At 35.8% G+C, this 12,254-nt stretch overlaps 1 protein-coding gene and 1 long non-coding RNA gene across 2 annotated transcripts in view; both read right to left on the reverse strand.

Annotated features, from left to right (window-relative positions):
• Positions 1-12,254, reverse strand: part of LOC119085236 (zinc finger protein 99) — a 52,085-nt gene that overhangs the window by 13,251 nt on the left and 26,580 nt on the right. The gene's annotated exons all lie outside the window — the stretch shown is intronic.
• Positions 8,033-9,421, reverse strand: LOC119085237. The gene is made up of 2 exons (XR_005089259.1): positions 9,343-9,421; positions 8,033-8,358 (listed from the first exon to the last, which is right to left on the reverse strand). It is a non-coding gene; the product is annotated as an uncharacterized LOC119085237 (long non-coding RNA).

Genomic DNA, 12,254 nt, shown 5'->3' on the forward strand with positions numbered 1-12,254 from the left:
GGCTTGGTATCAAGAGAACTTTAAGATTATTTGTACAAATGAAGTAGTAGAGTCAGTGGTTTTTGCTACGATAAGCGTGCTGTGTCTAAGAGATTAAAAACCCACAAATATTCATTCATATCACATGTTGCCGACGTATCATTATAGCATCATAAAAATTTCCTAATTCCTCGACTTGACTTTCTTGAAAATTTTCTTTATTTCTACAATTTCACTAAAAAAACATTTTTTAAGAAAGAGAAATTTAGGTCTAAAAATCGAGTGGAAAAAAAGATCGATTTGTTTATCAGTTTAGCTGATTATTGTACGTTTGTTGTTTTGAAATTAGGTCCCTGTATGCCACTTATGCTAATCTTTCGAAGGATGAACAATAGGTCGCCATCGGGGACTAACCAAACTCTTTACATCTGTTATCGACGACGATGACAAAAGCTGTGAGCCTTTAATAGTTACTTTTTGTCGAGCAAAAACAATTGAAGTAAAAGATTTTTCATCGAACACTAGGCAATGATGTCAACAATAGAAGAAACAGATTTCATCATTAAGTTGCGATACGCTTTTGCTATTTTTGGAAGCTTTTAAAAATGTTTACGTTTTTCTCGTCAATATTAATTTATATGCTCCAATCAAATGCCATCAACTACAAACATAAACAGTCCACTACATACCTCAGTTTATCTAGCGAAACACCTAAGCAAAGATACATGCAAACTGATACAGCGCACTAAATGGCTGTAAAAAAAAACATTCTCCCATAATAGACGTAGATTTTTTATATGAACGATAATTTAGTGTAGACGGGCTTGACACTTCGATGTGGTGCTTTATGGCAAGTCGCCTTCAGATAGGGGTGATTTGCGTTCGTTTTTACAGCTTTCACTGAATGAATGGTTGAAGATGGTTGCCATTAGATTAGAAGGACATAGACTGTGCGGTAGATAGGGTGTACAGTGGTGAGGTTATTTTTCCGTTCATAGGTTTTTATGGTATGATCGAAGCTTTTATATTTCGTACACATGGAATGGAATAGTGGCAAATCCGATTGAAGCGGTTGCTGTGTATACGAGAAAAATTTATATATTTTACACGTATTGAGCTCTCGTCTCTCCGAAAGTGTAGCCGCCATAGAACCATTAAATGATGGCCTTTCTATGTGTTCCACGTTTTTTTTCCTCCTCTCTCTCTCTCTATCTTCTTTAACTCTGTGACTGTGACATAAATTTTCGTGTGAATGTTGGAAACATTGATGTCTATTACAAAAGAAAATTTATTGTTTTGATAGCGGAAAATGTTGTAAAACAGAACTAAGGTATAACGGAAATGAAATAAAATGTTGAAATTCCGAAAATGTGATGGAAAAAATCAAACGTATATAATGTGACCAGCAGACGGAGTAACAAAATGTATGAAAAGTTGTATCGGACGAGCATGTTATTTTGATCATATACCGTCTTCATACGACGATTCTTTCACGTATACTGTTTGGGATTCGAGCTCTATAAGGTGAATTTTGTGCAGAAACGGTTGTCAGAAAAAAATGGAAACAAAAAATTTTTCTTGCTTCTTCTATATTAAGAAGGAAAAATCAAAGCTTACAACTGAACTTCAATCTTTCTTTTGAACATTTTAAGAAAAAATGTAGACAAAAATTATAAAAAAATTTTTCTACTTAAATAAAAAAAGGAAATACTATTTGCTGTCTTTATTACACAAATTTGCACCTGGGCTTTCTTCTGTATAAGGTTTTACATTTTTTGTTTCTAGGCTTGAAATTGGCTTATTACAACCCAAGGGATGAAAAGTAAATTGAGTTTAAGCGCTACAGCATGTAAAATTTATTACAAAACTCGGGATGAAAAATGAAAAGTCACGTTTTCGTGTGATTGTTGACTTCGGCTTCGCATCGATGGCTTCAGCGGGTCTGGGAATAAGGAGCACAGTTGCATTAGCTCACCCGGCGTACTTTTCGTCGGTATTTCAATCAGAAGCGTAGTCGGACCTAATTTTGGCCAGATCGAACCTCAACATTGTGAATATGGAGTTTTCTGCTTTGGTTGAAGAATATCCTACCGACTGGACCCCTACGTCGATTGAATCAAAAAGAGTCCAGAGTTCCTGGGACAACCTACGGTGCACTACAATCTTCAAGGAGTTGTTTTCGCTGAGTGGTCCAATTGACCGTGCTCGGCTGCTGGCGTCATCTTCAAAATTTTCTTCTAAGTGGCTCCAAGCGGTCCCATCGCACCAATTAGGTCTCCTGCTTGACAATGACTCCACCAGGATCGCAGTTGCTTTTCGATTGGGTAACAAGGTTTGCGAGCCTCACCAGTGTGCGTGTGGTGAGCTGGTGAGTGCCAACGGCTACCATGGATTAACTTGCAATAAGACCAAGGGTAAATACGTGCAGCATGCTGAAATCAACAAAAAAAATTCGATGGCATTTTCCTCAGCGGGCTTCCCCAACAACCGAGAGCCTTACGGTCTTTCTCGACGCGACGTCCGGATGGAATCACTTGTTACCCATGGAACCGTGGAAGAGCATTGATTTGGGACGTGACGGCGGTGAACACAACTGCCTCCTCTTATCTAGACCTAACCTCCGTCAAATGTGGTTCGGCTGCTGATCTTGCCGAGCGTGCAAAGCACAATGATTATATCGACCTTAAGCAACAATACGTATTCACGCCTCTCGCATTCGAAACTTTCGGTGCGATTGGTCCGGAGACCGAACTTTTTATCAAGAAGTTGGGCAAACATATGAAGGATCAGACCGGTGAGCCAAGATCGCGTGATTTCTTACTTCAGCGAATATCGATAGCAATTCAAAGAGGTAATGCAATTAGTGTACGAGACACATTCTGTGATAATAGTGATACTAGCCGTAATGTTTTTCTGTGATTGATATTTGCTTGTAAAATTGATTCTAATAAAAAAACATCAAAATTAAAAAAAAAAAACAAATTACACACGAAGACTCTACTTTTCATTCTTTGTTAGATGAAAGACTATTTCAACGTTATAGGGTCATAATTGATTTAGTGAGTGTCCGGCTAAGTTGTACAAAGATAAATCAATTCACGCCGTAGTTCGCTTTATAATTTGAATATTAGGTGAACGAGTGACCGAAAAACGAAGAATAAATTTTAATGCTTCCTTATATGAGAATGGGACGATTTAACGCTACGTTTCTTTTTGAATTGCAACGCCTTCAATTTATAAGAAAAAATCAATTTGCCATGGGAGTGCCGAAATCCACTGTTCTTAGCATCAAAACTTAAAATATAATTCCATACAACATCAAATTGTTAAGCCAGTTTCTAGCAGGAAATAGTTATTTGTTTACCAAACGGAGAAAATAGGAAATTTGAATTTCGCTTGAGATGAACACAACGTTTTTCACGTATCTGTGCTATAGTGTGAATAACCATTTATCTTCACGAAACGATAATATTAGGGGTCATTCAAATAGTGCGCACGCTAAAAACATGAGACAAAACATCCAAATCGCATACAAAAATGATGTTTTGTCTCACGTTAGCTTGCGCACTATTTGAATGACCCCTTAAATCGCCATACTGCTTTTGAAAACATAAAGTGACAGTTCATATGAGAAAATGTCCACAACACACACATAAAATAGTTATTTGTAGCCTGAAAAAAAGTTCGCCCTGACCACAAGTCACCCAAGAGAAAGAAATTTCCTACATTTTCCCAAGGTCAACAAAACATTTTCTACAACAAATGATCCCGAAATTTCAGCTGAGGTGAAAAAACTACTGTTTACTCGATCTTTTTGTGAAATAGATATTTACGTAACTGCTGTAGACAGGGGCGACAAACGAAAGTGCCTAAAATCAACTGTCCACAACAGATACGTATACAACTTTTCATTTGAAGGGCCGAAAACCCGAGAAAATTTCTGCCCCGACAGATGAAAGATTAATTTACCTTTGTCGTAACAACTGATTGTCAGGCTAATTTGTAGAAAGAAAAAACAATTTTTCTTTGATGTTACACGTTTTTTGGCCAAAGTACAAAATTTATTAGAAACCTGTTACGAACGGCTATTCATCTGTTGTCTACAACGACGACAACAGTAAATGATGAGCTATGCCAGTCAACGTCTTATATAGCAAAGCTTATGTTTGAACAAATGAAGTAGAAGATTTTGCATGAAAATATTCGATGATTGGAAGTCACAGATTCGATCATTGTACTTGTGATATGCTTGTCGTATGTGACAGGAGACTTATTTGCACACGGTTGCAAACAGTGTTTTAGGGATTGAAAATAATCGCTTCAAAAAAACAACGGAGCAAAAATTTTGAGTGAAGCTTATTTTATTTGTTTATCACCCTCATTTTATGCAAACCTGGCTGCAAATCTTTTATAGAAATCAACCATAAAATGTTGTGCCAAGCTATCTCTTCTACCTCGGTATATGTATATCGCAAAAAAAACGAACGAAAGCAAGGAATTATTATCCGCCCTCATTAAATTTTCTTGGGACCTAAATGCTTCACACCGAAACATCTCGCAACTCTAAACGGTTTCGAAATTCTTTTATAATTACATTTTGGTGCAATAAACAAGTTGTAGGCATTCTACAATTTTTCGGTCAGACTCTTTATTTTTATATCACTTCCGACTATACGTACACAACCCTATCGCTACTGGCCTTTCTGGGCGAACAAAAAAAAAATAAATATAAATTTTCAATGTACACATTCATGCGATGGAACAATATGCAGGCACATGTGTCATGGTGTGGTCCGCAAAGACAATGACCACATTCCCATTCCTTGGCTGATTCGTTTATTATGAGCGTTCTTTGGTCCAGTTGCTGGCCAGTTATGTGCTGTGCAGAATAAATCCCATACATACATAGCCGAACATTCAGAATTTGTGTGGCTATACTCGTAAATATAACAATAGGAAAGTTTTTCGCCAAAGTGAAATAACTACATGCACAATAGCCATTTACAGAATATATGGAACAGCTTATGATGTTACCCGCTTGGTGGCATGCTTAAGGGTCTATATTTTCCCATCGTGACCGCTTCTGGTTGACAGTTTCTGTAAATTTAAACTCTTTGCAATGTCTGCGGAAGTGCCAGACCAGGAATTTGTGATTGTTTTATTTTTTATGCGGTTTTTCTTCCACTCTCGCATTTCGGGTTTTTTTTCCTTCTGTGAATTTTGTTTCCATCTCGTGTTTGTTTACAGTTCACATTGTGAGTGTGAACGTTATAGTGAAATGGAATGATTGACTATTGATTAACTAGTACGACGCTTATAATGATGCTATCTAAAAAATCCGTATCTTTCAAAAATAGCATGGTCTTGTATTGTGAAGATTTCCTACCCTACCCTCATCTTTGTTTATTGACCTGTTACAGACGGCAAGCATATGAAAAGTATTATCGGGCTTATTACTTCCATTGATGAAAGTGTTTTTAATCGGATCTTCTACTTCAATTTCTTTAACATGCATTTTATATAGATAAAGGACCATATTAACAGATTATCGATAACAGAAGAATATTGAATATCCGTATGTGTCAGGTTAAAGAAAAAATATGGGATATTGCTGATGGTTAGGAAATCAGAATGATCGAATAGGAAGTTTGAAAGCTTGTTTGGAGCAAAATCACTGTTGACATAGGTACTGCTATTTCAACCTTTTAGACACAGAGCGTTATTCTAAGCAATGAGTTGTTCTACGGTATGTCTTTAAAATACTAAGATTTTCTTATAAAATCAATAACGATACCCACACTGCAACGTGCTTTGTCAGCCGCTCGAAACTTGACTCAGGCCATTTGTAGCCGCGATTCAAAGATATTTGTTTGAGTTGCCCGATAGCGAGTAATATATCTTTGGCCACATTTTCAATCAATATCTTAAATAAATAAATATCTTAAAACAGTGAAAAATCGAGGACATGGGTCTGCCGTTTCGTAATTTTTTTAGAAGCGGCTGTACGTTTCCAAGATTATACTTTTAAAAAAATCGGTGCATTTTGGTGGCATATCTTTTTGCTTAAAATCAACCTTTTCGTTGATTAAAATTAACTTGTCTGGATACTCTTACCCAATTGGACTCTCAACTAACGTTAGGTATCAAAAACTGATTTTAGGTACCTTATTGCGATAACAGAAATACTGGACAATATTTATACCTCATTTAACAGCACCACCTTTTCGTAAACAGATTAAGAAACCACCAGGACATTCATAGTTTAAACAGAGGCACTTGAATCCTCATTATACACAAACGTTAACTACAACCACACCAAAACAATAAATTCGTATTCTTCGCACCGCTCAATACAGGAAGAAAATCAGGTCAATCATTAAACACTTTATGATACATCCGGACGATATATCTACGTTAGGCAATTTAGTTACTAAATTAGATATATGCAAACTTAGTGAATTATATGGTTGAACATAACCAGGGAGCTGCGGGAATCCGTTATATTAGACATTCTGTCTTTATAAAATTGTCTAAATTTCTAAATTTAGCGGATTTACTGATTGACTGGTATCAACAATGTTTAACTACTATCTGTTTGAGTTTTGAGTTATCTGTATTCTGAATGCTTATTTCGTTCATATTACCAATTCCATCAGCTCCCTCAGTAAAAGCATTACGAATGGTAGCGTAGTTGATAAGGACCATTTATACGAGAACGTTTACACTCGTATAAAAGCTGGGCTACCTCTCTAAAAGTTAACTTTTCTCATTGTTAAGTAGATAAAATTATCAGTAGGTTCCTTAATGATAATTTTACCTGCTTTGCAATGAGAAAAATAAACTTTTAGAGAGGTAGCCCAGCTTTTATACGAGTGTAAACGTTCTCGTATAAATGGTCCTTATCAACTGCACTATGGGTGTACATACACAATGTACGTCTTGACTTCTTGTTGACGCGAAACTCGAGTATTTGTCGCACTTCACGGTGATCTACCGTTATTATTAGAAGCAGACAGCCCTATTCATTCTAAATACATTTTCACGAACAATACTATTTGAACGATGCTCTCGGTATTCAGTATCTATAATATCCGCTCAATAAAACGAATCGCAATTTAATATAAAAAATACGATTTGAGAAATTTTCTTATTCATGGATCATACCAGACTTTTTCCATTAGTTATCCACTCATTCGATAGAGTTTATAATGCAGCATACCTTTTGTACTATTATTATACGATGAATAAAAGTACCTCTGGCTGAAACCCTCGGACAATTTTACTCATCTGGATACGAGATAACAAATTACCTCCCTCAGTAACATACTATTACCTTGAATACTTAGGAACAAAAAAATGAGACAACTTGCAGCACTGTGATTGCGGCCAGAGCGAAGCGAGGGCCGTCATTCACATGACTCACATTATGTAGTCTCGATACACTCGAAAAATTATTTGAAGTTACCAATACAAAACATAACAATCCTATCGAACACAATCATACACAATATAGCATAGCCAGTATATCATACATTTCAACATTCGCAATATTTGTTTGACAGTTTATCTGTCAAATCGTATGGCAATTTTAATTTCAATTCATTAAGACTTTGAAACTTCGATTTGAGTCCCATCAGCACGGAACACGGCAATTTTAATATGTTGTGTTCTTATGTCGCTCATATGTGTGCGAGGGGTATTATGATCAGAGCGTGAAAACCGAAGACCAGTTGTCGTGGGGTACTTGTCATTGAATTTTATATATATGCCCAAAGCAAGTTAAAATAACTGCCTCATCATAAGTCTTTATAGACTATTATGATCAGAGCGAGAAAACAGAAGACTAGTTATTATAACTTGCCTTGGGGTACTTGTTAAAGTATTTGCTTCTCTTTCAACGTGGTACGTTGAGAGCGAAAGGACAGAAGACCAGTTTTATTTTAACTTGCCTTGGGGTCAAAATATCTTCTTCTATTTCATCATAACACTCTATAGTAAATAACTATCGTAACCACTTAAATGTCAATTTTTATTCTACACATTAGTCCAAAACTGACACTTAAGCGGTAAGGTTTATTGCAAAGAGTTAAAATGAATTTTTTACAGTCATATGTTTCTGCAATTGGATTTTTTATTAACCACATGCACTGTAACAAACTTCTCCAGTACATGTATCACCACGTGAATGACCTCTTTGAGGTCTACAGTATGCACCTTCATCAGTCCAACACCACGTGGTTCTTTTCTCAGTGCAATAGGCCCAACATGAATGCGGATAAAGATTGGTACCACAATGATAGGTACCCTGCGGACGAATCGGATCTGCGCCGAATGAAATAGCTATGCAAGCCAGGATCATTATGACTTTTAATGCAAACACTAGAAACCAAAATAAAAAAGTTTTAAAATTTCGTTCACACGCGCCATGTAAACCACACAAAAACACGAAAATTTATCCAAAACCATTTGTTTTTTAGGTCTCAGATAACGTCAAACAGCCTTCAACCTTTATCATATGTTTTGCTTAGTATGGCCTGTCTTGAATTGAGTCATACGAAGGCAGAGTAACTCTGTCACTATCTTTGCTGCTTTTGGTTATTTGAGTCTTTCGTAAATAATATGAAGCGTATAAAATTGTGTACATGAAGGACAACCACTCAGTTTCTGGCTATGAATGCACGATGTAAAATAATGTTTTCCGAAAATGATTTTCTGATTTCACTTTTCCCCATCCTAAATTTTTTCATGTTCGACTTTCTCTTTATTTTTTTGACTGGACCACTGCACGACTTACAGCAGTATTAAAAAAAAAAACCCGTACGAAGTACTAAGCCAAATTGAATAAATTCATATATAAACAGCTCCATATATGCCCTTACAATTAGCTATGTATCTAGCTATAAATTAACATTATAGCTAAAATAGGTCAATATAGGTCTCCATATAGCTGTATATAGTTATATAGATGTCCATAAATGAGATGCCCGACACACATCCAACACATGACCAATAACTTCCTTGTTGCCATAAACTTTCTAAGTTTATAATTTTTACAAAAAACCATGACGGCTGGTGGCCATTTTGTTAGGCAACTGAAAATAGTACTATTGTGTACTACAGTGAGTCATTACTATTTACTGATTTGGTATCTCTAGGCAACCATAAAAGGTTTCCCCTTTACTTAAAGAATCGAATTCGACGTGTTACAAATGTAAGAGTGAACATTTTACTTCGTACGGGTCTAAAATAATAATAATTGCCATTTATGAAGCTACTTTTTTAGGGAAATATTTCGTTCCAACGTCACTAAAAACAATATCTCAACTAATAGCAATATTATTTACTTATATAAAATCACTTAACTGTTTAGTGATTTATTCCCAATAAACAATTTTTCGTAAAAAAAATTAAGCGTGCGCTTATAGTCTAAAATTGACTGACTGAAATTGCAAATGAAAACGTCCGTTTTATATGAAAATTTATCATCTAAACCTCGGGAAGAATTCGTCCGACAACAAACTAGACGAACAGGTGGTTCTTGTTTTGCTGTGATAGTTTTAATTATTTATTATTTTCAGTTTCATTATTTGAACTCCATATCTTTAAAAATATCCCAACAAACCACTTACAGTGGAAGTGTGCCGCAAGTCCTTTCATCCACTTACACAAGAACTGATATCGGTGGGGGTGACGCTTACAGCTTCGCTGCGCAAAGTGGTTTTCAGGCGATATCAGTTCTTTTGTAAGGATTTTCAAATTCTTGGCCAAATATTAACCGATAGCCTAGATTACGAATAAAATAGTTTGAGGGCCAAGCGGGGAGTTTGGAAATTCCGTGTAAATTCCTTAGTCGTACAGAGAAAATTGTAACACATGTGTAGGACTTGCGTCACGACCCTTCACTAACGTAGGATCATGATAAAAATAAAAACGTTGAACTTGAGCGTATCTGTTTGTCTTTCAAATAAAACGCGTTATTGTTCCACAATCAGATTGTTATTATTTCAGACCAGTTTCGATAACATTTACTAGTTTTCATCATAACAACTACTAAAATTAAAATTGACTATTCGTTCGCTGGACTCTACATCAAAATCATTTACAAACAAACTCTAACGAAAATTTGAATTGAATTGGATATTTTATGATGACGGATTCCAAATAGTCGATGCAAACTCCAGTCTTGATCCCAAGTAGGCCAGATCGCGTGTGGAAATTCACGCTATTCGCGGTATACCGGGATACCGGGAAGTTTTCGGAAAAATTCTTTAGATACCGGGAAATCGAAAAAATCGGGAAAAATATGCGGTGAAAAATCAAATTTACCCTTTTAGAGACCGGGAAATTTGACTCGGATACCGGGAAGAAAACAAAATTTCCACGCGCGGCGCCAGATTAAGTATCCACTGCGTATCTTTGGTGAAATTGTCATTGGAAAAATGTTTTATGCATCCAACCATCTGTCTGGCCTTCATGGTCATTTGTTCAATGTGATGTCCCGGATGGAAATTTCCGTTTACCAAAATGCCCAGATCGTTGATTTCTTCGACACTCTCGATGACGTGATTGATTCAATGAACGTAGAATCATTCCTGTATGTAACATGACTATGTAACAATTGTCGTTGTTGAAATGAAGGCAATTGATGGCATTCCACCTCATGACGTTGTTGATGTCTCTTTGCATGCTTTCGGCGAGTGTCGCGTATAAACGCCAGCTTAATGTCATCAGCAAACAGTAATTTGTATGCGAATTCCACTACTTTCACTACGTCATTGATGAATACCGTAAATATCAGAGGTCTGAGTTAACTTCCAAGAGGAACACTATATGGCGATTCGAACAACCTGGAGATGACGATACCGATTTGGACAAGATACCAATCAAAAATTGACACACTCAACTTTTCAGCTACGGTTGGATCTCTTCGATCATCAACAGCTTGAGTCTTAAATAAATTAATATCCTTTGGATATTGTGTAGTTGAATGTAGAAGCGAAGATGAAAGCCGATATTTTTTGTTGTTGTAATGTGCAAAACAATATTTCTGGGTTAGAAGGTAGTGTAAGGTACGGGTACCTCGCTTCTTTTTATCAAAATCAAATCCGAAAACTTACTGGAACACTGTCAATGTTTCACAGTGTTTTTCGCAATCTGAACTTATAATCGAAACTGAATTTGCGCTTAGAATTTTAAATTTTATCGTCGCCCGTTCCAATTCGTAAACATTTAAATCCATCGAAATCCCAAGTGAATCCAATAAAGTGTTCGCTTCTAAGTCCCAGACAACGATGCAATTAAATTATGCAACCAAAAAAAAACGACAATTACATCTCTCATATTTAGATCCACAATTATAACAATTTATCGGCTCTGCCACCACCCCCTCACATAACGATATGAAATTTAAACAAACATTTCAATAAATAAAATTAAATGTATCAATAATACATGCATGTATTCCAGCAAACCTCCCTCTTTTTCCGCAAATATAATCATTACCATTCTATCTCGTACTCACTCTCTGTGTGTGTACCCAACATCGACAGAAACTTCCATAACGAATAAAACTCGAATAATAAATAAAAACGAAATATAACAGAAAAAAAGCACAGAAACGACCGAAATCCTCTAAAAATTTATTTTTATTTACAAAACCATTTTTCATGGTTTATTTCATGAGTTTGATATCTCAAAAACTCCTCTAACTATAACCACCGAAATGACATTTGCATGAAATGAAAATGTCATATTGAGCGAATATATGATAATTGCACTGTGGGACGAATGGACAAAACTTTTTTTTTTCCTCTCGTAACAACAACAAAAAGTTGTTGACTCTGAGTTTGCATCTTCTTCATCGTAGTCGGGATTTGCGTTATGGTAAACATTTTTTTGTATTCTCCACTGAAATAAGTTGGTTGGATATGAGTATCCATACTGTACACAACGTTAAAATGTAAGAATGCTGGGTAGAGAAAATATTCATTTACATGCGCATATTTGTTTCATTTTCAATGCAGAGACTCGGCATTTATAAAAGTCTCGAGCAACATTTTCTTGAAGAAAAGTTTCCATTAACTTTTTTAATGAAATCGGTTTGAAAATCAATCGGAAAATAATTTTCATATTTTCATCTTCCCGAATGTGAGAAATTAAAGCAACAAAATTACATTATTATTGCCTTATTACGCGGGGAAATCTGTCTGTGAACCAGATTTTTTGACAAAATAATTTCTGTGTAGCACTTGTAGTTAAACATAAATTTGAAAGAT

Source organism: Bradysia coprophila, unplaced genomic scaffold (assembly GCF_014529535.1).
Source record: "Bradysia coprophila strain Holo2 unplaced genomic scaffold, BU_Bcop_v1 contig_94, whole genome shotgun sequence".
NCBI classification, from domain to species: Eukaryota; Metazoa; Arthropoda; class Insecta; order Diptera; family Sciaridae; genus Bradysia; species Bradysia coprophila.